Here is a 27,848-nt window from a genome sequence, read left to right on the forward strand (position 1 = left end):
CATTATTATGAATTATTAAAATATATTCTTAACATTAACCTATGATATACTTTTTTAATTTCAATAAATAAGTAAGTTATCAAATGTTAAATTCAATTATTTCAAAATAGATTATAATATATTGTTTGATTGATTTATTATTCCTTAATAAAAAATTATGTTAAATACTTATTATCTCGCTTGCATTGTTTTTATTAGATAAGCAAGATTATCTCCCCCTTTCTTTCTTCAATTTTAAATAAGTTGTCGGCCAAACGTATTCTAACCGGTATAAAATATTCCATTAGCGTTCTTTTCACAACTTAACATTTTATAACTTGAAAAGCTACAATTAACATCCATATAAATGCTTTGTCGTTAATTGTTGATTTCAAAAGGCGAAGAATTAAAAGGTAAATAATTATATATGTGGGTGTATGCATGTGTGTGTATGTGTATATATATATGTATATATATGTATATATGTATATATATATATATATATATATATAGTTGTGTGTCTTAGTATTTAATTTTTAAGTTTTATTAGAAATATATTATCATAATGTTATATTTAAACCCAATTCAGATTTAAACTGTTATTCTATTTTATTTCTATCTTAAACCCATAATTACTTATCAACTAAATACGTATCTTTTATTTTATTTTAGTCCAGATACGTCTGTCTTATGTTAAATGTTAGGTTTATTTATGGTATCTTTTACTTATACTAAAACACTTCCCAATACATTTGATGATGCGGAAACGTTGTTTTTTTTTAAATACTATATGTAAAAATTATTGAAATTAAACTATAACTTGGTATGCTTATTAAAAAAAATTTGATCATCAATATTAGTGGTAATATTACTTGATCTGATATGTCGGCCATTATTATATATATTATATATTATATATATTATAAAAAGTATATTCTTTGCCTTAACCTATCATATTTTTTTTTCAATAAATAAAAAAAATTATCAAATACTGAATTCAATAATTTCAAAATAGATTAAAATAGTTTGTGAGCGCCGAATCAAACGATTCTGTTTTGCAGTTCGTGATCTCTCTGATGTTACGTGGTATGCAATTGAAGAGCGTAGGACCCCTGGAATTTAAACTCGATTCCCTGAGCGGTCGGATCCGGTTGTCCCTGGCACTGGTTAGGGGTGGTACCCCGCACCTTCTGCCACGTTTTGAGATATGGTGATGTATACCAGCGTTGGGCACCTGGTTCTCCATCATACGCCAGGTATAGATGATTGAATATCTTTCTTGCCTGCGTTGAATCGATTTGATATTCAACGTATCCAGCAGTTGCCAAAAATTCAATTGACTATAACCAGTTATCTTTTTTAGAAACGATTTCTGGATGACCTCTAATGCTTGAATATGACCTTTTCTGTCCGGAGTCCACAGCTGACAACAGTAATCAATGTGCGGCTACACCAGCGACTTCCAGAGTGTCAGCATTAGGTTTTTTTGTCTCGTTTGAAAGTGCGTAGAATCCAACTGGAAAGGCTCCGTGCAGTTGAACAAACTTTGTCGATCTGGGAGGTGAATGCACCATCAGAATCCAACGTTACTCCCAGATCGCGCACAGTATCTTTTGTTTTTATTAGCTTCCCGTCTTTGGTCGAGTACTTAGATTCTTCTCTCAGGTCCTTCCTTCTTCCGTATTTGATACACTCGAATTTCCCGGGGTAAAACTGCATATTGTTGTCATCCGCCCATTGGTAGATAGCGTCTAGATCATCTTGGAGAGCTTGTATATCAGAGGAATCTTTTATTTTCCTGCCAATCCTGGTGTCGTCGGCAAAACTTGAGACGAAAGACGATTTGACTTTTTCGTCTATGTCGCCGATTAGTACGAGGAACAGCAGTGGACAAAGTACTGAACCTTGGGGAACGCCAGATAGCACTTTGGTCGGGGGAGATGCAGAACCATTTACTACAACTGTCTAGTAGCGATCTGTTAGGAATGATATAATCCATAGGATCAATTTACCTCCAATTCCAAGATGTTGGAGCTTTTCGATGGTTACTGCAGAGTCCACTTTGTTGAACGCCTTTGAAAAGTCTAGGTATATCACGTCGACATTACATTCATTGTCTATAGTATTAATGATCCTATCATGATGGATAAGAAGCTGACTTAAGCAGGATCTTCCGGTTCTGAATCCATGCTGCCCTGGATTGAACAGACTGTGGTTGTTGAGGAATTCCACCAAATACTTTCGAAGGACATTTTCGAATACTTTTGTAATGTGGGATGATAGTGCCACTGGTCGATATTGCTTGGAGAGAGATCGACCGTCACCTTTGTATATTGGGATAATGTTAGCGCGCTTAGAGTCGGCTGGGACTATCCCTTTGTCCAGTGATGCCCTCCATAATATGAATAGTGGCTTAGCCAGCTGCTTTTTACATTCCTTAAGGTCTAGCGCTGGGAAACGGTCGGGATCTGCCGCAGAGTTGGCTCTGAGTTCATCTATCGCGTCGGTCAGGTCTCTTTGTGTAAACGTAACATCAGTAAGCATTGGTTTAGTGTCGTCATCTGGTTCAGGTTCAGGTTTTGACGGTATTGGTCTAATGGGCTTACTGAAAACCGATTCGTATTGATCAGCAAGTAAACTGGCCATTTCAGCACTATTAGCGGTTAATTGCCCAGCATGATTAATGAGAGGACCTATCGCTGACTTAATACTTGAGAATGGCTTGGCATAATTGTAGAAATATTTAGGGTTGCGCTTTATAGCACCAACAGCTTTGTACTCGTCATTTTCGCGTGATTTTTCAAGAGAATTAATCAGTTTCTTTTCAATTTCAACTAATACGTTAAGAATTCGCGTTGTTTTTTCATGCGATTTGGACTTTTGCAACTGTTGCATTTTTCTACTGCTTTTACGCATGAGGTTCTTCCGATCCCTCGGTATGAGTTTACTGACCAGAACGTCTATGAATTTTTTTCTTATGAGGAACATGTTCTCGTGTGGTCTCGTAACAAAGATTTCCAATACGATTCAACATCCGGTTCAAGGTGTGAAAGCTCATTTGCACAGTCTACTTCCGATAACTTAGCGCGAATGTTGTCCCATTTGATAGCGTCGTTGAAGAAATTTAGAGATGCCAGGTTACCTGGTTTAGATACGTTATCGCATTCGGTATCCGGCCGCTGGCATTCACTACTTGAGCTGCAGGTCACCATGAAGTGATCTGACACTATTGTCGGCGTACTGTTATAACTGTGCAGCAAGGAATCGTTATTGGTAAACACCAGGTTTAGGGTATTACCTCCTCCGTGAGTGGGCTAGTTGATATACTGGCTAAGAAAAAAATCATCAGTTAGACTTTTCAGTTGCTGCAGCATCAACCGTTCATCTGGCGGTGCACCAGGTCCCGGTGCACCTGTGGGTCAGGTAGCATGTGGTAAATAAAAATCCCCACAGAGTGTGATGTTAGGAGTTGGTGTATCCAGGTTTCTCATCACGCTTCTAAGTTCGGCACTAACCTTACCACACTCTACTGATGTCGATCTGTGACCACCCATTATATCGTCGGGTTGACGATAGATGACTACGATCACCAGATTTGGATTTTTTAGTTGAACACAAACCATTTCGATGACACCCGATGAGTATTTAATAATGGGTGGCTCAGCAGTAGCGGTCAGATCGTTCCGCCCGTACAACATAGCACCTCCACTATTCCTTCCTCGGGGACGGTTACGGTCGCTTCGAAAGGGTTCGTATCCCTTAATGTGTATCTCAGCATCTTTCTCTTTTCGAAGCCATGTTTCAGTTATGGTTGCAAAGAGTTATTTGCATTCAAATAATCGCTGAGTATTAGCACTTTGGTTTGGTTTGTACGTGGATATAGTCCATGAATATTTACAGCGGTAAAATTTGACAATGGAGAGTTACCGCCTCATTGGGAACATCTGCGGGTGGGGGATGTAACTCGTCGGCATTGTCATATTGGGCTGTTGGTCTTGACTTGGTCCTGGTGTCGCTGATGCCTGTGGTTGGTTGGGAAACGGATGGTGGTACATCCCCATGGCCCATGGTGGCATCATTTGTAGCGGTGGCGGCTGAACCAGTGTGACGCTCCTCAGCCTGGCTTCTACTGTGTCTAGAATATCTTGCCTCCACTTCTGCAGTATCTCTAAAAAATGGCCGGTCTCACTGGGTTGTGTACAATTAACAGCCGTGCTATTTTTTTTCTGATTTTCTACATGTTCCTTTGGTGGATATAATGACATATCGTCTAACGTATCGTCTTTACCTCGACGCGTGCGTTGGATATGCCGGAATTTACAGTCTTTATAATTCTGACATTCTTTGTTATTTATAGACGATCGACATAATATAGGATGCCACTTTGTACAAGTGGGAAATCCCGGGCAGCCGTCTGGATTCCTTTTGCATTTCGGCCCATATCGCATAAGTTTAAGGCATGGGCGTGGGTGGTTTTTTGAACATCCCTTTCCAGACACCCCGTAACGACATTTCTTCTTGGCGTAGTGTGGACATACGTTTTGAAGTCTAGGCGGGTCGCCGTTGGGGTCTTTGTCGGTAGTATGATTCTTACGGAGAGATTTTTTCAGATCTGCAGCATCAGACTGTTTCTCTCCTGCTTTATGAGTAGTATGTTTTTCATCGCCATCAGTACCTCGGTCTTCATCTTCCTCGTCACCCTCGCCACCATGAGCACCACGGGTATCATCATTCTCATCTGCCTGTGTTGGATCGACATCTACCTGACTAGCATTTCCGGCCACTGATAATGGTAATGGTTCAGGGAGCTCCGTGTGTTCACACACATGACAGATATAGTGCACACCGGGGATGTTAGATGGGTTTATGATGGCTTGCGAGTCCGCGACATCATCTCTTATATCCTGACCAGTTTTATCTTTGATATGCGCCTTCAAACATTCATCATGAGAGCCCTGGTTACATAGACGACATATTAGAATAGGAGTGTCATTGGGTCCGACTGTGTATTCCTCCTGGCAGAATACACACACATCGGGTTAGAGGTGTTATATCCTACGCAGTAGCATATTTGCCAGTGGACCTTTATTTACATTACTTGGTGGCTTCATGCCAAGGTAATCCATTGTTGATACGAGTACCTCTTTTTTCACACCAGAGCCTCCAAAACATGTTTCATGTTGAGCTGTGGTGTTTTCCGGATTGTATTTTCGAATGCAATCTCTAATATCATGATTTGGAGCATTCGCTGAGAGTTGAGCTATGATATTTCTCCGTTTTTCAAGTGATTCAGCTTGGCTTGTTGTAGTATGTGAAATGGCCGACATGGTTGATCTTAACTTGTAACGGCCCACTAAATTAAAAAAAAACAAACAAAACAAAACAAAAAAAAATGTATTCGCATTCAAACATCAACAACCCACCAAACTAAAAAAGTACTCGCATTCAAACACCAACGGCTCACCAAACTAAAAAAGTACTCGCATTCAAACACCAACGGCTCACCAAACTAAAAAAAGTACTCGCATTCAAACACCAACGGCTTACTAAACTAAAAAAAAATGTATTCGCATTCAAACATCAACGGCCCACCAAACTAAAACAAAGTACTCGCATTCAAACACCAACGGCTTACTAAACTAAAAAAAAGTATTCGTATTCAAACATCAACGGCTTACCAAACCAAAAAAAAAAGTATTTGTTTGCTTGATTTATTATTCCTTGATAATAAATTAAATTATAATGTAATTATCTCCGTTGCATTGTTTAATTAAAGAAATAAAATTATCTTGCCCTTCCTTTCTTCAGTTTTACATTTAGCGTTTTAATTAAACGTATGCTAACTGATATAAAATATTCCATTACCGTTCTTTGTGAAAATTTATCATTTCATAAGTTGCAAAGCTATAATAAACACCCATATGAATGCTTTGACCTTAATTACTGATTTCAAAAGGTGAAGGTAAATAATTATATATATTTATATATATATATGTATTATGTGTGTATAAGTGTAAGTATGTATATATACACATATATGTATATATATATGTATGTATATATATATATATATGTGTGTGTCTATGAATTTTATTAGAAATATATTATTATAATATTGTATTTAAACAAAATTCAGATTTATAATGTTATTCTATAGTAGTTCTATTTTAACCTATATTAATTTGCGTATCAAGTAAATACTTACCTTTTATTTTAATTTTTTTCCATATTCATCTGCCTTACTTTTAATGCTAGGTTTATTTATTGTGTATTTTACATATATTAAAAATCCCTTCCCAATACTTTTGCTGATGGGGCAAGTTGTTTCTTTTTAAATACTATATGTAAAAATTATTGTCCGTGGCTTAATGTCTACCACAAAAACATTGTTTTCCGAAACGATCGTAAAATTATTGACTTTGTTGTTGTTTCTTCTTATGAAACGGATGTTTAGTTAAATTCTAATTTGAATTCTAAATTATCTATCACATTATTGCATATATATATATATATATACATATATATATGTATATATATATATATATGTACATATATATGCATGACACATTATAGACAAGAACATAGTTATTACGTTCCAATTCGATATTATCACCCCCCACTATAATTAGTAGTTTTTGTATTTACATTCTTATTTATTTAAAATTAGATATATAAAGGTTAAACATATTTTATTTTTACATATATACATTTTTTATATATATATAAATTTATTATATGTAATTATAAATACATTTTATATATTGCTAATATAGTTTTGGATTTCCTTTATTAATATAGTCTGGTTTATCTTAAAGATATATTTATAATATATTTATTAATATAGTCTGGTTTATCTTAAACATATATATATATATATATATATATATATATATATATATATATATATATATATATATATATATGTATGATTGTTTTGTAAATGAATGTTTTTTATTTTATTTATGTTTTTGATTAGTTTTTATTGTTTTTTTAAGTTTTAAAGTTATTTCTATCTCTATCCTATACTACAGTTTCTCTTGTACAGTTTAATACATGTTGGCTTCTTTATAGTACAGAATTGTATTTTTTCATGACAGCATACTCTACATCAGTCGTCTAGGTCTTTACATACTTTTGCTTGTCTTATTATGTTCCATTCGACTACAAGCGAACGGTCGCTTTCCTTGAGTTCCCAGTATTTATTGGCTAGCTTTGTTTTCATACGGTGTTTTTATTGTTGAATGTAATTTTCTTGTCATAATATCGAGTTTTGAAATTTAAGGAAGACATACCAACGTAATATTTCTTGTTATTCGGGTTTACCTTCGCAAATATTGTAGCCTGGTAAACTATGCTTTTGGTTAGACATTTATTTTGAAGTAAGCAACGTGTGTCGGATCTACAGTTGCATTCATATTGTTCGTTATTAGCATTTTTATTTTTATTTCTAGTATGGTTGTTGTTGTCTGGAGTTGGTTTATTATTATTATTATTAGTAGTAGTGTTGTTGTTATTTTTTTTGTTATTATATATTATGTCTGCTAGTAATATATGTGTGTTTTCTGTTTGTTATATTGTATTCATGATGTCTACATTTTTATTGTTTCTTTTGTTGTGGTTTACATTTTTTTATTTAATATTTTTTATTATGTGCTTTCATTATAATCTCTAAATTTTTGCAGCCGCTGTAGGATAACTATAGAGTATTTTTATTGAACATCTTGTGTAGGGGGATCGTTGCAGGTCAGTGCGTTTCAATAAGATCTAGCAATATCTTGCCAAGTTTTGTTTGTAACATTTGATTTTATGTGGTCGTATACAAGATTATGTTTCTTTTTCTTCTATTTTGAATTTTATCATATTCATTGTTTTTTTGTTGCTTATATTTGATATCAATATTTTTGTATCCACTATTTTTAGTGCTGTTTCATAGATACAGGTTGTCCTATTAAATGCATTTTCATCGCTTGAGGTATTGCTGAGTCTACTTACGATCGAGTTATTACTCTGTTTTATAATTGATGGGTGGTGAGTGGACTAAGGTGTTACGTATTTTGGAGTAGCGTTATCTTTTAATTAGGGTTCATATATGGGTTTTTTCTCAATTTTACGTGACGCCCATGAAGTTCGTTGTGTGTTTTTTAGCTAATACGTCTACTTTTAGGCATTTTTTTTTTTAATTTCCTTGTGTATGATTTTCTTAAAGTAATATCCCTTGACTTTTTTGGAGTCTTTTAATCTAGCTAGTCCGTCATCTCTATATAGGCCGATATCCTTAGTATTAAATATGCTTGTGAGGGTATATGGAATGAATAATCTTAAAAGGTATGATGCCTCTGCAGAGTCCCTAGCCCCCATTTCCAAATCAAACGAATTTGTCATTTTAGTTTTTATCCAATGGTCATTCTTATTTATTAAACCTGGTTTTCTACATTTTAATAATGTTGATTCTCCCGAGGACATATCAGTGGATTCCTCGGTAAATTCTAGGGCATTTTAAAAACTTCCTGGGATACTGAGTGATAGAAGTCTATGATGTCGAACTGTATACCCGTACATTTATCTTTGTTTTCTATATTTTGAAACCAGGTGATTGCTTCGGCAGTATTTGCCCACTTATTAAATTTAAGGTATTGTTTTAGAGAGTATTGTTTTGCTAAATATACCTATTTCTTGTTTAGTTGGGTTTATCAAGCAGGTCCAATTTGTTGTCTTTGAGCAGAACGTATGCTTCTCTATGTTTCAATTATTATAATCATAACATTAATCCATTAATAAAATATGAAAAAATGGCTGTTCTTATTAACTTATTTTTAAAGTTTTATTCGTTTTTTTATTTGTAATGTGCATTTGTATTTTTAATAAATTATTATTATTAATTATAATAATTATAATATTAACAAAAATATTAGCAATAATAATATACATCTGTCTTTTATCCCATTTTTTTTCAATTTGTAATAACTATGAAATAGTAGGTGTTTTTTTGTTTTACCTTTACTCTATTAATAATAATGGTGAGCATAGTTATTTCTTTTTTCGCAAGTATAATTACTATCAAATATTAGATGCTTAGCATTCATTCCACAGTAATTATAATTGATAAAAATTACTGAACTGTTATTCACATTTGATAATATTTACGTATATTTACCTCCATCAGAAAATGATAATAATAATAACAATAATAATAAAATAATAATAATAATAATAGTAATAATACTTTAATAATAATAGTAATAATACTTTTAATAATAATAATAACAATGATAATAATAATACTAATCATAATAATCATAATAATAATAATAATACTAATAATAATAATAATAATAATAATAATAATAATAATACCAATTATAATAATCATACTAATAATTATCATAATACGAGTGTAATCCATTAATTAAATATAATGATTATTTATTATTATACTCTTATTTTTTAATTTTTTTATTCTTTTTAAAATGCTTTATTGTTTTATTTTTTTTATTTTTTAGATCAATTAATTAATTAATTAATAATAATAATAATAATAACAATAATGATAATAATAACAATTTTAGCAATAATAATAGTCAATTGCTTTTATCCCATTAGTAATAACAGTAAATAAAAATAAATCTATCCTATCAACATTTACTCATTATTTACTAATTATACATCTGTAATTATTTACTGATATGATCATCTTAAGTTTCTGTTAACTATATCTCAATTTTTTTGAAAACTGGGCGTATTTTTCTCTTTCAAAAACTACCACAATAGTTTCTAAGCGAAGTATAACACCATAAGTGTAGTCAATGTATTGTATTGTTTCGTTATTGATAATTGTTTTACACACCCCTGTTCTTTTTTTTAAAACATTTAGTATATTTTTTCTGTAATATAATCCCTTATTTACATATTTTTAATCTAGTGTTCTTCCGGCAGGTCTTAAGAAACTGCCTCCTTTGTTCTTTTAAATGTATTTAAATTGTAATTATTATTATATATTAGTAATATTACATTATTAACACAATGTATATTTCTCTCTCACGCTCTTCTTCTCCTTTTCCGTTTCTTTATCGTCCCTCTAATTTCTCTTAATCCCTATCCATCCAGCACTGTAAGTTTTGTTTTTTTTTTTGTTTTTTTTTTGTAGAGGAAGGGACCCATTTTAAATTTTAAATAATTTTCTTTTAAAATTAAGTTTTTCTTGAATCGTCTAGAGACATCGGCAGGATTATATAATTGTTCCGTCGGTAGACACAATTTGTAATTATTAAAGCGAAATAAAACAACACACCCCGAGATTGAAAAAATGAGAACATAGTAAGCTCTACAAACTTATTGAGAGCATGCTCCCCATACTTTTTTTCTGCGGAATATACCTCTAATATATATATATATATATATATATATATATATATATATATATATATATATATATATATATATATATATATATATATATATGCGTGTGTGTGTGCGTGTATTTGATTCTTAGTTCGTTGGTTATTCGTTGTCTAAATAACCACTGGTACGATTGCTTCGACATTTTCTTATATTTTACTGTACCCATGAGTGGTTATATGTGTATATGTATATATATATATATATATATATATATATATATATATATATATATATATATATATATATATATATATATATATTATTGTTATATATTCGGGATTGTCATAAAGGAGATTTTGTCAAGGAGATTCGTGTACGTGATCGTCTAGTTTCTAATGGTTTTATTTTTGATGTCTTCGTGGGTGTGTGTTTGTGTGCATGCATTTCTTAACATACCTTTATTCATGTGTCGTCGGTTGTTCCTCTGGTTTTCATTGTCTCTTGGAGGGGAGCTGGCCTGTTGGATGAAGAATTCACTCCAAGACGATGAAATGGTTTTATAGTTTTTATTCACCTTCCAAAGGTCGACACAGAATGGAGGTGAACCTTGCTTGTTTGATGATACACGTCAGCGTCCTCACCAGCCCAGGGGGGGGACAGCTGAAAAGCCATCTGTCTTATTCAACACCCGAAAACCCAACTGCCAAGAAAGAATCAGCTAACCTCATCACATGATACCACGTCATCTGGTCAGCTGACCCTTCTTTTGCAAACGTGTCCACTGTCCACGTTATTCACCTCTCTCTCTCTCTCTCTCTCTCTCCCTCTCCCTCTCTCTTTCTCTATTCTCTAATAGAGACACACAGAGAGAAAATAGAAAGAGTAAGAAAGCCAGAGAGGGGGGAGAGATGCTCTTTAACATTATTTTAACATTGTATTTAATTTTTCTTTAATGAATATGTGGTTTTCTTTGTACGATGGGACATTTTTTATTTGGGGAGAGTTATATATCACCGAGTGCAGTCACGTGACACTACTAAAAATATCTTTGGGTCTCAGTACACACCACTACAGACCCTGCTGTTCTTAATGTAAAGAAAACATGTTTATTTTTGCTTATTTTTATGTAAGTAAAACATCGTAATTTGTAACAATAAAACAATACCATAATTTTCATAGGAGCATTACGAAAATAGCCCCAAAATCCGTATTAATGAATTCGATATCACTCGAAGGAAATTTATTTCACGCATTACCAATGCTTTTTTTAGCACAACGAATGTGCTGTCTTGTATTTAATTCAATATACTAAGATTTTACTTTCCAATTATATTTAGAATAGACCCAGAAATCTAATATTTATCTCTAAAATGTTTTTTTTTTTTTACAATGAACTGATTGACAGATTTGCCGTTTAGTTGAATAAATATTCCGAACAGAGGGAATGACTAAAATGGACTCTGAAAGTTCGACATGGTATCGACAGTAGTTTGTTTAGATGTTTTACAAAATAAAATTGCTAAAGTATAATCACAAAATTATTGAATATATAACCATTTTATTAAAATTGAATTTTAATAAACCACGTTGTTTAAAAAATGCAAATAACATATTTCAAGATGAAGTTTTAAAATGATTTAATGCGTTTTATTTTATAATTTAGAAAAATTAAAAACATTGACAAACTAAGATAAAATTTTGGGTACTTATGCATTTTTTGTGCGGTGCTGAAATAACAAAGTTATTTTGAAACACATTATTAACAAGGAGGTGAGAGTATTACGTTATTATTATGTGCTTCGATTTACAAAATAAATTAAAAAAGGATATCGTGAAACTGTAATTTAAACTGAAAAACATATAAAAATCGGGTTTTACCGTCTCCCATGGTATGCATCCGACTACAATATCTACTGTAACATTAACCCAACATTTAGTTCTAAAGCATGTTTGGTATCACGATATTTTTTGCAGATGAAATTAAAGATTTATGATGCCTTTTTTGTGTTTAATGGTAAGATGGAAGAACATAATAGTTACAAAACACCCTCCTCTTGCTAAGAATGGCTTTCAAATAATATTATGTCAACACCATACAGAACAATACATAAATAACCATAGAAAGTTTAAAAAAAATGTAAAGACACTATAGTTGATACCGGTGTCAGCATTTAAGAGTCCCTGTTTGTGATTACCTGGTTTTAGGATATTTGTACAACTAAACGGAAATCTACCAATTTATTTAACTCCAACATTTAACTGAATTGTTAAGCTCGACGTGAAAACATTTTTCATAACTTTTGTTTTTTACCGTCTACAAATATTTGTTTTTCGTTTGTGAAATTGTGTTTACTCCTAAATCTTTCAAATACAATGAAAAAGTTGTCAGAATCCTACAAAAATTCGTTTATTTTGCCCGTACCTAAACAATGGATATTAGCAGCAAATCGACAATTTTGAACTGGGTCATTTTTTTTTTACTATTCAGGAAATTAAAGATTCTTTAAGATTCTTGTTTCAATCACCTAAATAAGTTAGTGTGAAAGGAGTGTAGGAATAATATCCAAACCTACATATTATTATTACTTAAATAAAAATAACATTAATGCACTAAATTAGGAAAAATTTGTATGCAATAATCTGCTTTACGGCTGTTGTTAAAATGGAACCGAAATGTAAATTTCGTTCCCTTGTAAATTCGGTACATTTTTACATTACGCCCAATTAATCGTTCACATTCTAAATACCAACATTTATATGTTTTCGGATATGCTGACAAAGTTGGATGTGTCTATTCCGAAAGCCGTTCTAAACATGGGGATGTTTGTAATTTCTATTCCTCTTGTTTGTTTGTTTTTTGTTGTTTTACAGTGATTACCACTGATCAAGACTCGGAAGCAACTCAGGGTTAAAGGTTATTGCAAGTACATTACGTTAGTTTGGAGATTGGATGAAGTGTTTACTTAACGGGGCGGTTCATTAGGAATTTGTAAACGTTGGACTTGAAGACATCCAAGTTGTAGTCCGGTGGGAAGCAGGCAGAGGGAAAAGAGTTCCACAGGCGTGCAGTTCTAAGACAGAAGCTTTGTTCATGGAATCCGCGTTTTGATTTAGTCACAGATATGGAGTGGAGAAATTTTTCACAGTGGATTCAGCTAGACGGGTGTTTTTCGTGAAAGATTGGCGAGGGCGGACCAGAGATTGCAGTTCAGCCGAGCACTAGCTATGGAAATAACAATAAAAACAAGGATAGGCTCGCAACGCCTCTTCTGTGGGAGAGAGGTTGCAGGGTAGAGAAAAGTGCATCCCCCACTAAGCCACGAAGTCTATTTTGTACTGTGTCAAGGCAGGATAAGCTGTTTTTATCATCTCCTGCCCAGATATGGCAGCAGTATTCCATCCTTTGACGTACTTGGCTTTTATATAGATACAGAATTGCATCAGTAGTGAGATATCTTCTGTGGCGGTAGAAGGACCCCACCATCTTTTCAACGACCTTGGCAACATAATTGATGTACGTGTTACATTTCAGATCAGGAGTAAAGGTACACCCAGAAGCTTGTCAAAACACGGGGCCTCACCCATACGAGAGCCATCCATCACAATTGATGCCAGATGGTGAGTAGAGAGTTGATGATGAAAGGATAGGAGTTTAGTTTTGGATTCATTAAAGGTAACCAGCCACATCTTCCCCCACTGAATCACGCGCTCGAGATCAGAACATTTCTCCTTAAGGCAGCGGTGAAATAGTTTCGTAAGTATGGGAGCAAGTTCTGGTTGAAGCTTTTTTAACACTATAACTGGGATGCCATCAGGGCCAGTTACTTTACTGGAACCTAGGTTCTTGATTAGCTTGGCGACCTCATGCACGGATATTTGTACGTTACCTTTCTTGTTCTTCATTAAAGGAGGAAATATGGGGAGTTGATTACCTTCGTCACATATGGTATAATTAGCTGCAAAGTTCTTTGCAAATAGGTTGGACTTGTCTTACGCTGACGAGATGACCTCTGGTCCACTGATAACTGTTGGGATAGAACGCACACTTCTTTTGGAGATCCTATTTGTTTTTTGCCAAAACTGGTGGGAACCAAGCCGCTGATGAGCTACCTTGGATTTAATAGACTGGGCATATAGCTCTCTTGAATTTTTTATTACTCTTTTACAGTGGTTGCTGGCAGACCTGAAAGCAGCTTTTGTCTCAGTGCATCCATTACGTTGGTAGCTATGGAGAAAGTGATTTCTGTGCGCGATAGCAGCATCACATTCTGGGGAGACCATGGGTGGCTGTTAGGTTTTTGTTGGAATTTTTGAGATGGTATGAATTGGTCTATGCCTACATAGGAAATGAATTGAATTGAAACAGGAACAAACATATATATATATATATATATATATATATATATATATATATATATATATATATATATATATATATATATATATATGTATATAAGTATACACACACATATGCACTTATATATATATACATATGCATACATACCCATATATATACACCTATATACACAACCAATTATATGTAGACACGTACACACATATACTGACTCAAACATGCACATGCATGAGAACACATATAGACATCCATCAACAATTGTACTTCATATATATAAAATCCAAAATATTGAAAAGAAAAAAAAGTTATTAAAGAAAGTGGAATGATTCTAATTTTAAGCGAAAAAAGTCAGTTTGGTATATATTTTTATTATGTTTTACATAAGTTAAACTTCCCGTTCACATTAGAAATGTCGACATGTATAGTTTAGCGGGTACGTTTATAACGAATAAACGCTCCAATATAACCATGTTTAGTACCGCTCTATCAAATCTAAACGCAAGTGCAAATATAAGTACATATATACCAACAGCCACACATACGACACACCATACGTGCATATACATATATAAACATACACGTATACATAGTATACACTTATCTACATCACTGATTCATAGCATGCATACATAAATACATTTTCATATACATCCCCATCGTTATACTAATATATATGTGCACTCAATTACATATATACATATGCTTACGAAAACACGTATATTAGAGAAACCAATACAAAGTCAAGTATCTGCAGAATGTCTTCTTGGTTACTCCTATTCCCTTTTCTCTCTCCCAACAATCGAACACAGCATATAATAACAAAACTCTAAAGCAGGTCTGACAGCACTGACTTCTGCCAACAGTCTGTCCCTCCTCTTAACAACACAGGCTTTTTATATCGCAAAATCGTTCACCTCTATTTGTATATTCTTCTAACTCACGTGATCACTACTCTATAAATAAGAGTCTTGACCGTTTCTTTTCTTTTTTATTTATTTTTGGTGGCCGACCCGCACGTGGTCTATCCAGGTAAGTCACGCATTTCTCCACACTCCCCCCCTGATCTCATGATCACAAACAGGGCATGCGGGCAATCGTCGTTGGCGGGTACTCCTTCGAAGAATTGGGGGCAGCACTTCCTCATTGCTGTTTTCTTCATTACCACCATCATTACTACCAGTCTGTTCCATTATCCCGTCTCGTGGTTCCATGGGCGGTGTCTCACAATCAGGGCAGGGGGGCAGTATCCGTCTTTGTCGGGTACTTCTCCGAAGAATCGGAGGCGTCATCTCCTCGGTATGCTCCATCATCCCTTCTCACGTGGTTTCGCAATCACGGGGGGTGGGCAGTATCCGTCTCTATCGAGTATTTCGATGAGGCATTACTTCCTTGTGTCCATCGCTCTCCTCACTATTCTCATCAGTATGTCCCATCATTCCCTCATCTGGTTCTGTTGGTGGTGTTTCTATGCTCACCTGAAGGGGCAGTAAGTGATCAGGATCATCTCTGAACGGTGTGTGATCCTCCTCATCGTCCTCAGAATCAGAAGAGGTATAACAAGGGCGGATATCTTTTACGTGACGTGGTATGCCACCAATCAACATGGTCTGAGGACTTATGATTTCGTCTATTTTTCCCCGGAAAAATTTCGTAGTGCACCCAGCATTTGGGGGTTTTATCCAAACAAGGTCTCCCACCTGATATGGTGTATTGACAACACTCACCACTGATGGTATGGCATCAACTCCTTTCACACGCTGTTCATATTGGTAAATCCCATTGGCTGGTGCAGTTGCTGGTGTTGCATTGTCCTTGGGTGTTATATTATACCAGTACACAGCTTCTGGAATAGAGCACTGCGTCCTGGCTGCAATTCTTTTGATGGTGCGGTGACACCGTTCTGCTATACCATTACCCTCGGGATAATATGCACACCGATAATGCATTTTAACCCCCCCATTCGTGCACGAATTTCTGAAATTCTTAACATCGAAATGTGGCGGCATTATCAGTCAGAATTTCAATCGGGGCACCACGTTCAAAAAAGACGGCTCTCAACTGTTGTATAATGCGGGCTGCATCCTGTCGTGTCAACAGGCGCCATATTGTGAAACGCGTCGGGCCACAATCCGTCATGGTCAAAAAATGTTTGTCCCCATAATGTGTTATGTCCATCCCTACTCGCTGCCAGTTGCCCTCCACCTCGAGCTTCCCTTTTTGCCATTGGGATGGTGCCGGATCAATTCTCTGACACTCTTTACACGAACGTATGGCTGCTTTCACTGATGCTTTTGTAGTTGCAGGGCATACTCTTCGGACAAAATATGCAGTCCTCTGAATTCCAGGATGTCCAATCTGCTGGTGTATCATACGGATCTGGTCAGGTGTTAATTGATCCGTTACAGTCGCGCATGTTTGTTGTTGAAGATCGGATCCCTGCCTGATTGCATCGATCCACCTCTTTGGTACTCGAGTCAAGCTATCAGCCAAATTCTGCATCGACGAGACTAACGTAATGTCTACCTGCAAGCTGTATTCGTCAACTAGACGCTTAATTATTGCTAGTCTCATTCGTACTAGCATTTCACTTGCAGCTCTAGTATTAACTCGAGCCTTTCCAGTCAAGGTGTCGGTTAACCAATGGTAAACACACAATGAGTCAGTGTGGAGATGCACAACATTAGTCTGCCATTGCAATGCGAGATTAAGACCTTTTAACGTGGCATCAAGTTCTGCCAAATTTATATGTTGGGCATCATTTTTCGGACGAAGCCAGCGTGCATCTTCCACAACAACACCTAGTTGCTCCAACACGACACCTGTAGCCAACGAACTTGCGTCAACCCATGCATTTAGTTCGTTTCCAGACACTTGCCACTCACCCCGGGCAGGGCCATTCCTATGCACTCTTGACAACATTTCAGCCATCATTTGTTGGAGAGAATCATCATCCGCAACATCGTCCCATCCTTTTGTTACTGTAGTCACTCGTCTTTTCGCCACTCCTGTTGCCGATCGGAGCCATCCACAGACAGGTAGATGTCCTACCAATTTAGCACAGATAGAAAACACAGTACGTCTTGTTAATACATTGGGTAACTTTGGAAGTGGGCTCCCTCGTTTCCATCGCAACGTATTGCCCTCCTCCCAGACCTCGAGGCCTAGCACGGGCACTCCATCCTTTAAGCGCTTAGGGTCTTTGCTTATTAACCCAAACGCTTTCAGTTTTATTCGAACTGCATCCGCAGACATTATGTTCTCATTAACATAGATGTCATCTATGTAGGCTGAAGCAGCTTTTGCTGTGGTCTCATCCTGCATCAAAACAGTTTTAATAATGGTTGTCATAATCAAGGGTGCTACGTTTAGGCCAAAACCCAAACGTGTCAAACAATATAGTTTTCCCTTGAGTAGTACTGTCTGAAACGGCCATACTGACTCATGGACACGTATCTGTAGGTAGGGCCTCTTTAGATCCAGAAGTGCTACATGGCTCCCTTTTTGACGCCACTCTCTCAGTTTAGCAGCGCACACATCTGCGTTTCCGGTAAACGCATCAACATGCCGATTCAACTCTCGGTAATCCATTACGGGGCGAATTTTTTCTTTGGTAGGTTGTTCAACAGCCATGAGCGGAATTAATCCCTTGGGTGGTCCCAGACGTTCCTGTGGGTATGGTATTAACCAACCGTTGTCAATCCACATCTGAAGTTCTTCTTCATATGCGGCCCTATTCTTGGTAGAAACTGCATACTCTGGAATCGTGTTGCACAGCCGATCTGGTTCCTGGCCCATGGCCCATTTCCACTTTGCAGTCCACACCCTTTCGTTGTCATCAAATGTAGCACAGAAGTCCTTTTCTTCAATCGACATGGCTGCACAGACATCTTTCCTTTCTCCAAGCCTGATACCTCTAGCTGCTGTGATTGTAACGCCTCCTAGTGCTTGTATTGCATCAATTTCAAGCAACATGTCGTAGCCAAGGGGTTTCTCCTGCATCACCAGAACGTCAACTTTAGCTGTGTCACCCTTCTCAGTGAAGATTGTGACTGTCCCTTCACCACAACATACCCGTGATAAGCCATTGATGGTCATAACGCCGACTGGGTTCCTCCGCCACACCGGACAGCAATGGGCACTAACTATAGACCGGGAACACCCCGTGTCTATAAGTGCTGAACACTGCACATCATCAAGTTTAACGCTAATGACAGGCAATTCTGTGTTTATTGGTTGGCAGGGGGCAAGGGTAGCGATAGTACCTTGCCCCCAACTTCGTTTCCCGAACAGTTGCGAGATATGTGCCCAATCATATTGCAGCGATAGCATTGCACTGGTCTCTTTGATTGTGGATATACACCTCTCCTCTCACTCCGGCACTCTTTAGGAAAATGATTGGCCTCCCCACATTTATAGCACACTGGGGTGGCATGCTTATTACTATCTGGAAGAGAGTCCACATTGCCTCCATGTCGAAAACGAGCTGCTGCTGCAATTGGTTCCTGTTCCTTACAGATGTTTCGAGCTCGGGTCAATAACTCATCAGTTGACAATTCATCGATTCTTGATGATGCCCGCAACAGTTTACTGACCTCCTCGGGTAGGCCTACCAAAAAAGCACAGCTTAATATTTTATCGTTGACCCCACCAAACGGTACAGATAATTTTCGCAGGTCGGCTAGGTACACGTCGACTGTTTCCTTGGGTTGAAGTGTCCGGTTCGTGAACTGTTGCCACGCAACAAATGGATCCGTACCAAACGCTGTATACAGGCTCTGCTTGATTTCATTCCAGTCTGGTTCATCCCCGAGTTGTTGGTAGACTGCATAGGTCCCTCCGGTTAGCCTCAAAGGGATAACTGTGGCTGGTTCTTTAATTTTGTACAGTTTACAGATTTTCTTTGCCTTTTCAATCCATTCAACGACAGCCGGTCCAGTGGTAGATCCGTCGAACTCGTGTATTAAGAGAATGTCGAATCTGTCCATTGTTAGTAACCGCACACCAAGCGCCGAAATAGCTTAAAACCAACACAAAGTCAAGTATCTGCAGAATGTCTTGTTGGTTCCTCCTCTTCTCTTTTCTCTCTCCCAACAATCGAACACAGCATATAATAACAAAACTCTAAAGCACGTCTGGCAGCACTGACTTCTGCCAACAGTCTGCCCCTCCTCTTAACAACACAGGCTTTTTATATCGCAAAATCGTTCACCTCTATTTGCATATTCTTCTAACTCACGTGATCACTACTCTATAAATAAGAGTCTTGACCGTTTCTTTTCTTTTTTATTTATTTTCGGTGACCGACCCTCACGTGGTCTATCCAGGTAAGTCACGCATTTCTCAACAGGAACTACTTATACAATCGGGCGAATATGTATCCGAGCATAATCGAGTTTACAACTGTGCTCATAAGCATGGCCGAACATCGATATAATCCAGCGGAAGCATGCAATTCATACTCCTAACAGCAAATATACAACCACATCGGTGTTATATCTGGAAAAAGATAAAGGTGCGTACACGGATACATAACATACAACTACAGAGAGCGTGCATCTACGTTTAAAGATAAAAGCTCATATATATATATATATATATATATACATATATATATATATATGTATATATATATATATACATCCACATATATAAGACAATGAAGTTTATGGAAACAGAAACAAGCATATATATATACATATATATATGCATATATATATATATATATATATATATATATATATATATATATATATATATAAACACGCACACATATGCACTTTTATATACCTATGCATACATATCCACATACATACACATATATACACAACCAATCATATGTACACAGGTACACATATACTTACTCAAACATGCACATGCATAAGAACACATATAGACACCCATCCTCTCATGCCTTCACACATATACACTCATACAAGCTTGAACCCATGCTTATGTATATAGGGGCAGTGTTCCAAAACTAGTTCAGGTATGGTGGCTTAAGTGGCTTTGATCTGGTTATATTTGATTTTTCTCCTGTGCGTGCTTAACGAAATTAGCTCATTTTTTGTGTTTATAGTGGCTTTAGGATATATATTATGGCAACTGCTTCTGAAGGGCAAAGCTTCTAGAAATTTTTGTTAGGGGTGTATGAATTGGATTGTTCAATAAATCCCATTTTAGCGAGTATGGAATATTCATATATTGGAGGTCTTTAATCAAAGTTTCCAGGGAGGTGTCTCTATTACTATTTGGATTTTCATTATTAAAGGAGCTTATATGGTTGGTAACTCCCAGTTTTAATTATATTTCCCAGTGCGCCGATATACGTGTAGGATTTTACATTTGCGTTAATGGTTTTTAAGCTATCGGAGTTTCTACTATGGGTATAGGATGAACTTATAGAGTGGGGCGGGATGATTAGGTTCGAATCGTGTTAAGGGTGGGGTTCCTGAGTTACTTGGGTGTTATCATGTGTCTTACTCATGGGGTTGACATAGTTGGAGTCGGTGGAGCTATCTAATGCTGTTGATTCAGTAGTAAATGTTTTTTGAGTACGATATTTTAGTGTTCCATCCGTTGAACTTGCTGCTGTGGTTGGTAGTTCAGTAACTGCACACGAATAAATTACGTCCTTGTGGATGCAATCGTTTCCTAAGGCGCAAGATTATTTATTTCGGCAATTACAATTTTGTGTGGGTGGAGTCTTCGGGGTATTGGCTTGTGATTTTCTTTTTTTAGGGTTGTTTGATGTTATCTTCGTTGGTGCTATGTTAGGCATAGTGGAGTTAGATATTTTTATTGGATTGTTATTTAATATAGTGATGTATCCATGCTTTTGTCGAATAGATTTTTGAATTATTTTAAACAAATTCCTCAGGTGTATAAGTTTTTACGTTGGATTTGTATGGCGGCTGAATGTTACATAAGGGAGGGAGAAGAAACGGGTTTGGGTTTGGACACTTTACTTGAGGGATACTGGTACCCTGGTGATGACGTGTCCATTTTACTAATGAAGAGAAAAAGTTTACGACGATGAGAGAGATATTACAAGTGTTAAGAGACGAGAGAACGGGACCCAAGATCCCTTAAACCGTTTGTCTGGTGGTTAGGACACTTGTTGATGCATGTGTTTATATATAGAAGTTCATACCTGGTTTTGCTGCTCTGGGAGAGTCTTCATCTGGGTGGAGCTCTCTTGCTGTTTTCGCCGGAATACACAAGATGAAGACAGATGTTGGGTTTTCAACCTTTTATTCTCCCAGGCATGATCTGCAGATGTCGCCATCGATAGTCTCCACTGTGGGTACCTACCACGTCCCACGTCTGGGGCGCGCATCTCCCCCTTACTTAGGAGAGAACCATTTTAGACTTCTGCTCGGCTTGGCATTTTCTGAGAGACTCAACGTTTCACCAACCTTGCCACGTAGCATCACATGACATCCGGTTAGATGAAACGTCACTTCCTGCAACGTGGATTTACTATAAAAATATATCTCTGACCTCCTCCCACCCTCTCCCTCTCTCTCTCGATCTACTATCTAATAGAGACACAGAGAGAGAAAATAGAGAGAGTATGAAAGAGCCAGAGAGAGAGAGAGAGGATAGATGCTCTTTAACATTCCTCCACCCCTTTTTTATCAAAATGTATGGCAAGCCATACATTTTTAATAACTAACTAACTAAACAAAAATAATTATGTCCGAAGTACATCTTTATTCTTTCACTTTCCGGACTCACCCCTTTTCCAAGAAAGATCAGGCACCAGTACTCTTCTACAACACTATCAACCCTTCTGCTGCTTCTCGAAAGTCCCTCCTCGACATTAACTTGCTTCCAAGTTAGACAAAGACACAGCTTTGCAGATATACATCTTTTCTAGGCAGTCGCATTGTTGGATATTTTCCACTGACTCTGCTCTTTATTTGGACCACTTGGCCAAACAAATGGAGACTCCATTTTCGATCACTTTTTCGAAATGGGGCCAGCATATCGCAATTACGACCAGAACGTCGGATACTCCATGTTGGTGGTAGCTTTATCGCATGGGGACTCGAACCCCAGACCCTCAGACTAAAAGTCTGATGCTCTACCGACCCAACCATCCCACTCGCGTTCTCGACTTTCAGCATAGGCCTAAGTCCCGGTTTTTTTCCTTTACTGTAATGCCCTGACGTCTTTCTCTGAGTGGTCCTATTACTGGAGCTTTGTTCTATTCAATCTACTACTTCGGGACTTCACAAAGCTCTTCTACTAACTCCCTATGTTGGTCTAAGCCAAGATACGCCTTCACACTGATTCACTCGGAGCCTGTTTGAGTTCCTGGAACCCGACAAGATACGAAATCATCACTCCCTAACTAATGCGCAAAAGCTTACTTGCGCATCGATTTCTAACTAAGTAGTTTTTCCTTTGTGATTTTTCCGTATTCCCAGCAAGTCCCAAGATTCCAACCCAAATATCCCTCACACATTCCTCTAAAAACATTAAAAAAATAATAAGGCTCTATCTTGTCCCTTACGTAATCTGCATCTTTCCCTTTCTTCTATCTACCCGTGATTAGGCTTGGTACCGACTGTCCATCGCTCCGTACCCTGAGGAATTATCGCGACCTCGCACGCCAGACTTTTGTTGGACAAGACTTATTGCCGTTGCTTGGGCCTACGTTGCACCTTCCAACTCACTGGAACCACTAGTATTGTTTTAACAGGGTTCTCATTACTCTAAAATAGTATTTCCCCTGCCAAATTTTCTAATTTGTGACAATACCGTGGCTTATAAAAAAAATAAAACAACAGAAAAAACTGATTTCTACAGCCTAATCGCCTTGTAATTCTCATGAAAAAAATGCAACTACGCGCTAAACGTCCCTAAAATATAACTAAACCAACCAAATCTATTCCAAAATAAATTAATTTAATAATACCAATTAAATTCACCCAGCATGTTTTTTTTTTTTAAATTTAGTAACTTTAATTCACAATAGGGTAACATTTTACTTCTAAAATTCTTCCTCCACACCTTTTTTATCAAAATGTATGGCAAAGCCAAACATTTTTAATAACTAACTAACTAAACTAAGTAGGGAATACATACGCTACCCGCTGGCAAGAAGACTGTCCTACGATAAATCGATAAACTCAAAATTAAATAAATACAACAATAAAATTGCCATGTAGCCCTACCCTGCGCTCTTCAAGGTCAAACTCCTTTATGATCCCATGGCTTCTTCGTACCCATCTCGGGACTTCCAGAGCATCCTTTGCTCCCGGTCAACACTACTCGTGGTCGATAATTTCACGGCTCCTAGCCGAACAACAATAAAACACAAAATCGAGGTCCATCTGCCTCCTACTTACATCTCAGGATTTACGGACAATCTTCTTTACTCCTAGGTAGCACAAAAACAACAAAAAAAATCCCATCCCAAACCTTCACCATTTCACATCAAATGTTCTTAATTAATTTACCTCCTCTATGACTATACTTAATTGGTCCAAGAGTAATCAAGTCGGTTTTATTTATTCTACCCCATTTACCTTTGTGTGGTCAACACACAATGGACATGTCCTCCGACTGTCCATATTAGTTACAGAGATCGCCCATTTCTCTATAACTATCTCGTGCTTCCCTGAGCACCTACCAAAATATGGATTTTTTTTTTAAATTTATTACGAGGACGTTCTGTACCGCCCTCCACCGACTTACGCATCCGGAACAAAAAAAATCTGTCGAAACTACAAGAACAAAACAACAAACAAAAAAAATATGTATACATGACCACCTCGAAACTAGAATAAATACCGACTGACTTCCTGACCTCATTACTCATAATCCAGCAAACCGTCTGCCTGTCCAACTACTGTATTTCGATTTTAAAAAAAAATCCTTATTCCTTATTCTTTTGTCTTCCGACATCATCCCATTTTAAAAATTCTCATTTATGTTTTCCTTGCATAATCCCGTTATCTCAAAAATTATTATTGATAATTGATATACCTCTATCCTGTCATCATCTTATTTTAAAAAAAATTAAATTACATTGACACCACGTGGCAAGACCATCGATGCCCCCATCTGCTATACAAATACAAGATAACAAAAGTACAGAAAAAGAAATACAGAAAAATACACATGGCAACTCAACAATACTTAACAATATTAAATAATACTTAATTAATATATACTAAATTAATTCACTTATAACTAACAACTTTCAGCAAAGTTCAACAAAATTATCACAGATCAAATTGTCCACGTAAGCAAAGTTCAAGGGTTTTCTGAAACTAAAAAAAAAATCATTATTCTTTTACAATTAACCACATAATAAAATTAAAAAGTTCCGCTTCTATTCTATTCATATAATTATAATTTACTTAAAATTAATCCGGAGGGATGCCACATCACCAACCTGATTTTTATTTATCACCTAATACTTTCGACAATAGTGTAATTTCTTTTTTTTTTTTCAAATCTAAAATGACATCTTGCTATTCCGAATGCATTTAAAAGTTCACTGTCCCTTATTTTTGTAACGCTTTGCTAAATTCAACCATGTCAAATGACTGACAGGTTTATAAACTGTGGACAAGCTCGATGTCATTTTGCTTTAAACAAATGTCCGTTTGTGTTGTCTTGTCTATTTAAATATACATATATACGTTTTTTTTTCTCCGTGTTTTCAATTCTTTCTCTGTGTTTTTCAATTTTATTTTTATTTTTAATATGGTAAATTCATTTTCTTTTCTCTTTTGTTTTTCAGTCGTTTTCCAAGCTTACAGCGTATTTTTAATTTTGGAGTTTAATTTTCTTCTAAATGCGTATGGTATTCTTCATGCCTTTGCTATCTTTTTACACACATAACTGAATCATTTTTTCTTCTTCTTCCTTCCTCTCTCTCTATCTTTCTCTCTCTCTCTCTACCCGTTTTTCACTGTTCTTCATTTATTCTCTTTTTCTCTTCATTTTCACTGTTCTTCCTTTATTCTCTTTTTTCTCTTCATTTTCACTATTCTTTCTTTTTATTCTACTGTCTCTTCTCCGTTTTTTTCTCCCTCCTTTTTCCTCAATTTCTCTTCTTGTCTTTATTTTTCCTCGTTATCTCTTTTTCTCGTTATGTCCGTGGCAATCCAGGTTTCGATATATGCCCCATGCGGGGGCAAGAAGGTCAAAAGCACCAAATAACATATATGTTACATAAGGGAGGGAGAAGAAACGGATTTGGGTGTGGACACTTTACTTGAGGGATACTGGTACCCTGGTGATGACGTGTCCATTTTACTAATGAAGAGAAAAAGTTTACGACGATGAGAGAGATATTACAAGTGTTAAGAGACGAGAGAACGGGACCCAAGATCCCTTAAACCGTTTGTCTGGTGGTTAGGACACTTATGGATGTATGTGTTTATATATAGAAGTCCATACCTGGTTTTGCTGCTCTGGGAGAGTCTTCATCTGGGTGGAGCTCTCTTGCTGTTTTCGCCGGAATACACAAGATGAAGACAGATGTTGGGTTTTCAACCTTTTATTCTCCCAGGCATGATCTGCAGATGTCGCCATCGATGGCCTCCACTGTGGGTACCTACCACGTCCCACGTCTGGGGCGCGCATCTCCCCCTTACTTAGGAGAGAACCATTTTAGACTTCTGCTCGGCTTGGCATTTTCTGAGAGACTCAACGTTTCACCAACCTTGCCACGTAGCATCACATGACATCTGGTTAGATGAAACGTCACTTCCTGCAACGTGGATTTACTACAAAAATATCTCTCTGACCTCCTCCCACCCTCTCCCTCTCTCTCTCGATCTACTATCTAATAGAGACACAGAGAGAGAAAATAGAGAGAGTATGAAAGAGCCAGAGAGAGAGAGAGAGAGAGGAGAGAGTCTCTTTAACATGAACAATATGGATTTTTCGCCTTAATTTATTTTTATTATTTTGTTTTGTTTGTTATTGGATTTAGTCTTAGACTTTGTGTTCTCTGGATTAGGATTATCTTTGTACGAGGAGTTACGGATGGGGTTATTGCTTTTCTTTTGGGTCATGTTATGTGTAATTATTGTTTTATGTTTGTTGTTTTCCAGTTTTTTACCTATGTATTCTATCTAATCCTTATATCCTGAATTGCGTAAGGCATTATTGTTCTTATCAGCTGATAGTCTTGATATTCTGTTTGAGACGAATGGTACTATAGTATTGATAAGAGATCTGGGATTATTCGATTGCTTATGCAGATAGAAAAAAAGTTTAAATACACCTTATGGTAAGGGGAGTAGGTTTCCGAATATAGACTTAGGGGTATGTTACAGAAATTAGATGTATTCTTATTAGGATGCACTTCAATAGAAATGGCCAAATAATTCATGCAACTTCTTTACGGTATTTTTGCATTGTCTGTTTCTGTCTTTTGTGATGAAAACGACATCATGTCTATATAGACCTCACTGGAGTTGTATAGTTTTCTCTATATAATTAACCACAACAACTAAAAAAAACTCTTTTAATTAATTGAGCTGAAAGCAAAATATTGTCCATTCGCAGCTGACCCTTTTGCTAACTGAATTTCATTTCCTCTGATGGTGTGAACCATTGTTGAAAATTCATGGATTAAAGAAATTACAATAACCCTTTGTATATATTCCTTTTGTCAATCAATTAATTCTTAAATCGAATATATGTCTGTATATTTTATTTTTCAGAAATTTGAACCAAGAAACTTATATATTGATCTACTCTTAAATATTGAGCTTTTTCTTTCGGGATAGGATCTTTTTGTAAGTACTACATGAAGTAATATATATCAGGAGTTTTCATCTGATCCCCATCAGTGTCATTATCTCGCTTATATATATGTATATATATATATATATATATATATATATATATATATACATATATATGTATATATACATATGTATATATACATATATTATATATACGTATATTTGTATACATATATATATATATATATACACACATTTATATCTGTCTGTCTGAAATAATTATTTATTATTTATTTTTCATTTCACGTTTACGAAACACTTGTATCTTTTCGGTATATATATATATTACAAGCAAATTAGATGTATACATGTATATATACATATATGTGTATATCTATATATAAATATATATATACATATATATATATATATATATATATATATATATATATATATAT

This window comes from Euprymna scolopes, chromosome 11 (assembly GCF_053919585.1).
Source record: "Euprymna scolopes isolate OS-2025 chromosome 11, ASM5391958v1, whole genome shotgun sequence".
In the NCBI taxonomy this organism is placed as follows: domain Eukaryota; kingdom Metazoa; phylum Mollusca; class Cephalopoda; order Sepiida; family Sepiolidae; genus Euprymna; species Euprymna scolopes.